Raw genomic sequence first — 6,626 nt, forward strand, 5'->3', positions numbered from 1 at the left:
AGAAACTTTCAGCACATACTGTTCATGGTGTCAGGAGGAGGAACCCTGATAGCAGTTCACTGCAATTCCTGCTAAATGACACACTATGCTGGAGAGGTGGGCTGGGGCCACTGATCCACAGAAAAAATCAGTCAGGGGCTACATAAGAGAGAGAAGCAAACAAAACCTTCACACTCACTGATGTGGCTCCTGACTGAGACACATCGGTTCCCTCACCCTCCAGCCCCATGGATGGAGGGTTGAGATGAGGGGACTAAGGTACAAGGCTTCCCCCAGGGCAGATTAACTCTTCTGGGGGTCTGGGGTGGGACCAAAAATGGGAGGTTCAGGATTCAGCATGTGAGAGGGGACAGCTGGGGAACAGGTGTGGGGTCTGGGTGGGAGAGAGTATGTAGGAACTTGCTAAGGGTGAGGGGTATGAATTTGAGAGAAGATGCAGGAACAGGTGGAGGGTGGGAGGTCTAGGTGGAAGGGAGGGTATGGGAATGGACTAAAGGTTGGGGCATCTGAGCATAAAGGACGGTTCAGGAACAGGCTAAGCGTGGGGATTTGAGCAGGCGGGAGAGTACAGGAGCAGGGTGCAGGTGGGGGGTCTGGGTGGGAGGGTGGTACAGGAGCAGGCTGGTGGTGGGGTCTCGGTGGGAGAGGGTGCAGGAGTGGGGGTCTTGGCAGGAGGGAGAGGGCAGGATCAGGTTGCAGGTGTGGTGTCTTGGTGAGCACGGGTGCATGAGCAGGCTGGGGTTTGGGGGCTGGACCAATTGCAGCCAATTGGAGCAGCAGGGGAAGGCCCATACCCCCAGCTGGGGGGGAGGGCCACCCCAAACCACCACTAGGCACAGCTCATGGGCTAGATCTGGCCCTGGCTTGCCTGACTCTGGCCTGCGATGCTCAGGGCTCCACACCCTGCACCCCACTGCAGTCAGATGCTGGGGAGAGTAGCCCAAGCCTCATGGGCTGGATCCAAGCAAGCTGCATACTGGATCCACAATGTAGGCTGGGGACTCCCTACCCCTGCTGGGAAGGAACAGTGGAGACGATTCTATTTCTTGTTTATAATCATTAGAATAGTAATTAGTAATACATGATATGTAAAACTACTTGGCATTCTTGTCACATTTTTCATCTAAGGCTCTGAAAGAGGAAGTTACTCACCAAGTGCAGTAACTGTGGTTCTTCAAGATGTGTGTCCCTATGAGTGTCTCACTGTAGGGGGGTGTGCGCTCCCACCCCTCTAATCAGAGACTTTTGGTAGCAGTGTTCATTGACCCGTGCACGTGCTCTTCCTCCCACATGGTTACCATCAAGGCTATCTAGCACTGCGTGGGCGAAATCTTCTTATTTCCTTCTCCCCTACAGAGAACTCCGAAGTAGAGGGGAGAAGCCAAATCTTCATTAATCACATCATGTTCTGTGACTGTGTGGACTAAGCCGCTACCCTACAGATTGCTGAGATAGGAATATCTGTAAGGAACAGGGCAAGGTAGAAAATGATGTCATCAAGTGCAGATGGACCCAGGATGGGAACACGTTGTGTCCTTGCTAACCATGATTAATGCAATCAGAAACCCATCTGGCTAGTCTTTGAGCCAATATCACAGCTTAGAAATCTTTCAGTGGACTAAAGCAAGAGTTTAGGGGATTTCCTACTGTCCTTAGTCTTGTGCAAGTACAAAGCCAGTGTTCTTTTAATACATAGCATATAGAGAATCATCTCCCTGTTGTCACAAAGCACTTTTGGGAAAAAAAAAAAACCTGGGAGATGGAAGTGTTGATTTACCAGGAAAATTGAGATAGTGGTGGGAAACTTGAGATATGGCCTTAGACTTTTTTTTTTTTTAATTAAAAGGACCATGAATGGTGAGTGTGCCATAGTTAACCACACTGCCTGTTACACCATCAGGGCTGCTATTTCGCTTGTGCGCCCATTTGGGGAGATGGCAGTTACAAACATTGTAGGCACCACGCTCATTAGTCTAGGCAGATGCTAGGCATTTGGGTTTTCTGGAGTTAAAGTTTAGGCCTGCAGCCTGCCAGTTTTTGTAGGTTACTGGCATCTATGTTAGAGGGGAGTAGCTAATACTGCATCATTACTTGCAACGCAGCAGGTAACACACGGCCTTGACAGAAAGGCAGTGAGCAGAAGCCACAGATTTAGAGCACTTCAGGCAAGATTTTATGCCAGCAGTGTTTTTACTTAATTTTTTTGGTCTTGCCTAGCCTGAAGTATTGTGAACCCACATGTATATTTATGTTCACTTATCAATATAGACAACTTAACAGTGGTAACAATATGAAAGACCCAAACATAAATTGCAAAAGCGTACTCTTCATTGTGACAGTGGACCTATGGTGCTTTAGCTTGTTCTTTTCTCCAGTAAATGCCAATTTTTCTACGTTTCTGAAAGACAAAAAGAGCGCTTTTCTACCCCTTTGGAGGTGCAGTGGATGGGTGGGAGAACAGATTATTGCTCAAAACATTCCTTTCATTTCACAACTATGCTTAGTTCTTTCCAAACTTGGCAAGAATTTTCTCCAGACCCTTCGGAGATAATTACTCTCTCTCTCTCTCCTTCTAATCACTTGCACACTCAAAAATGCAAACTTCATTAGTTCAGCTCTCACCATTTGAAGTATTATTGCAGGGATTTGACTTTTCCATGCCTGCATTCGTTAGTTCCCTGGTTCCTGATAATATGCCCTCAGGGCTCTCAGACTATACCTTTCTCCTGCTACTTGCCTGCTTGGGTGGGCCCAGTTCTGTTTTTATAGCCAAAAAATTTCTCTCTATGGACACAGGCTTTATCTCACTGTCAATATAGCCAGGAGGGTGGGCTCCTTAACTAGCCCCCCACACCTCTGGGTACCTTTTCTTGAATGTCTCAAATGTATTCCTGCAGTAGGCGAATAGTGCAAAATGCCTTGCTACAGAGCCATACTGCTGCAGTATCTTCCTTTGCTGATGTCAGGGGCTGGAAAGCCAGTTTATTAAAACTCCTCTTGGGGAGCCTCCTTACAAGAATTTTTACACTTAAAGATCTTCTCCAAAATACACTCACAACTTAACAAAGTTTCCCTGTTCTCTGTCTTAGCCTCTCTACCAAGTACTAAATACCAGGGTAGGACAGAGACGTGAAGCCCTATCTTTTTCAGGCTCCACCCGATGATGACCAAGGGTACATACAACCTTAAAAAGTTTCCTTTCCCAGCCAATTAGTCAGAAAGTTGGATACTAAACCTCTCTCCTCACTCAGACATATTATAACTGATGGGCATACATCTTTAAGACAAAATATTTTTCCTGCTTGCCCCTCACTTGCTGGGGTGGGGGCAAGATATTTTTTCTAGGGGTAGGGGAGGCAAGAACACCACATTTATTAAGAATATAATATTAAAACAGCTAACGCATACTTTGTAAAACAAACTATCCGCACATTACACACACTCAGCTTTGTGTTCTGCCTGTTGCTGTTAAGTTTGTTTTTACTAACCTGTTGCTCACCTCCGCCCACTGATCAGATGGACAGGGAATGAGATGGGGTCAGATGCTGCTGTGGCCCGGCTGAAGGTCCCTCACAGAATGGTGTTACTGAGATAAACTCAGGCTATGTCTACGCCAGGAGATAATATCAATTTGAAGGCATATAGCCCAATTTTTACCAAGTGCCCTTCTTCACTGTAAATGCCATTAGTTCAACTTAGGGTGCACCAAAATTGACATAATATCGATATCATAATATCATCATAACCCGACAGGTGTAGCGTTCAGTTCGAATTTAAAATTCCGAATGAAGGGTAGTGAGGAGGCACCATGTCTTTACATTGAATTCATTCGCCTCCAGTGATGGTCCGTATATGCCCCACAGTTCTCTGCTCTGGCCTCTTCCATCTCCACTGCTCTCAGGTGCAGGGGAATTAGGTAACAGGAATACCATTTCCATCTGGCCTATGGAAGCCCATGGCTGTAGGGTCATGAGAGGCTGAAAAATCTTCTCTTTCTTTCTTTGCTATTAGCTCGGCTGTGGGGTCTGTGGTTCTGTGTCTACCTCTGCTAGCTGCCTTTTTATCTGCACTGCCTGGCACCAAACACTGCCACTCCCCGCCCCCAGCATATGGCAGCAAGGCTGTGGGGGCGGGGGGCCATCATGCTTGCCTGTTATGACAAGAAACTTCTTCTCAGCCATGTACATTTTGTCCTGCCCCCGACAACCCCTTCTTTCCTTCCCCGAGAGGGGCCACACATTCTGGAATGTTCCCTTGCCTACATCATGTGGCAGCTAGTCTGTGGGTGGGGGGTGTCGTGCTTGGATAAGGAATTTCTTTCCAGCTATTTATTTTGTCCTGACCCCCCACATCCCATCCTTTTCCTCCTCCTGGAGGTGCCACTAAGTCTGGGACTTTCCTGCACCCAGCTGCATTACATGGCTTGACCCCAAACCAATAAAAGGATGAGCTGTGCAAGATGCCATAGGTGGAGAGAATCTTTCTTAGCAGACGTGATTTTCAGGTGCTCATTATAGCCAGGGATCTTTTAGCCATCGGGGGAGTTTCCCTCAGTGAACACAGTTTTCAGGGTCTGGCTATAGCTGGGGTCTTTTAGATGTCGATATTAAAATATTGTAGGTACCTGATGGGTATAGCTCCAAGTTCAAATTCAAAAGTTTGATTAAAGGCCAGTGTGGAAGTGCCACGTTTTAAAATTGAATTTATTAGCCTCCAGAGGTGTCCTGTATGTAACTCACAATGCCTCTCAGGGCTATGTTCTGGCAGCTGCGCTGCAGGTGTGCAGGAATTAGGTAACAGGAAGACAGTGAATTTCACAGCGGGACCAGGAAGCCTGTGGCTGTGGGCTCACATTTGTAAGTAAGCCTGAGAAATGTCTTTCTTTCTTAGCTATTAGCTCTGTGAGTGCATCTGCCCATTACAAATAGCCCCTACATGGAGTTTGTGGTTCTGTCTCTATACTTTTTGGTTTTTTTTCTGTGCTGCCTGGCGCCAGCCGCTGCCCCGCTGCAACACATGGCAGTAAGGCTGTTGTGGGGGTCATACTTGCATACGAGGCCATGAAACCTCTTCTCAGAGGTTTACATTTGTGTGCAACCCCCCACCCCACCCCACCCCATAGGTGCCACGCAATCAGGGTCTTTCCCATGCTCAGCCACATCATACGGGTAGTCCCCGACCCAATAAAAGGATGTGCCTGCCATTAGGTGCTGGCCATGCTGCCAGGCAGCACCACGTCCTGGCTTATTCATGGTTAGGGCTCCAAGGGCAGGAAAGATTTTTGGGTGGCTTGATATGGCTATTTCATGTTTGTGTTTCCGGGATTCAAGGCTGTAACAGGCTGCAACACAGGGATGGGAACTTGGTTGTGCCAGAGGAATAGACATTCCTGCTCCTGCTCTCTGAGGCCTTTAGGCCTGTTACCTGACATGTGGGACCCATTCCAAACCCCTAGTCATTAAAGTTGCCTTTTTCTGAACCTTTTCTAATGCCAAGATAGCTTTTTTGAGATGAGGGCACCATGTCTGTATGCAGTATTCACAGTGTTCAAGATGTGGGCATACCATGGTTTTATATAAGGACAATAAAATGTTCTCTGTCCTATTCTCTATCCCTTTTATAATGGTTCCTAATATCCTGTTTGCTTTTTTGTCTGCTGCAGCATACTGAGTGGATTTTTCACAGAACTATCCATGATGACTCCAAGATATCGTTCCGGATTAGTTTTCACTAAATTAGCCCCATTAGCTTAATTAGCCCCCATTTTATTGTAGGTGTAGTTGGGGTTATTTTTTCCAGTGTTCATTTCTTTACATTTATCCACATGAAATTTCATTTGCCATTTTTACTTTAGCCACTGTTCCTTTCAATTTCTGTTTAACTAACCTCATTCTTATATAGTACCCCTTTCTGAAATTAAATGCCACAGTATTGGATTGCTGAGATGTTCTGAGATGTTCTTCCCAGCACAGGAACTTTAAATGTTATTTTATTATGATTATTTCCAAGCGGTCCTGTTATAGTTACCTCTTGGATCACATCCTGAACTCCACTGAGGACTAAATCGAGAATTGCCTCTCCCCTTGTGGGTTCCTGTACCAGCTGCTCCAAGAAGTCATTTAAGTTACTGAGAAATTTTATCTCTGCATGTCGTCCTGAGGTGATATGTACCTCGTCAACACGGGCATAATTGAAATCCCCTACTATTGTTGAGCTTTTATTTTGATAGCCTGTCTAATCTCCCTTGCATTTCATGGTCACTATCACTGTCCTGTTCAGGTGGTTGATAATATATCTTTACTGCTATATTCTTATTAAAGCATGGACTTACTACCAACAGAGATTCTGTGGAACATTTTTGATTCATTTAAGATTTTTACTTCAGTTCATTCTATATTTTCTTTCACATATAGCGCCACTCCCCACCCGCATGACCCGTTCTGTCCTTCTGATATATTTTGTACCCCAGTATGATTGCCCTCATTCCACCAGGTTTCTGTGGTGCCTATTATATCAATATCCTCCTTTAATCTGAGGCACTCTAGTTTACTCATCTTATTATTTAGACTTCTAGCATTTGTGTATAAGCACATTTGTGCATAAGCACTTTAAAAACTTGTCACTAT

The sequence above is a fragment of the Carettochelys insculpta genome, chromosome 4 (assembly GCF_033958435.1).
Source record: "Carettochelys insculpta isolate YL-2023 chromosome 4, ASM3395843v1, whole genome shotgun sequence".
Taxonomy (NCBI): Eukaryota; Metazoa; Chordata; order Testudines; family Carettochelyidae; genus Carettochelys; species Carettochelys insculpta.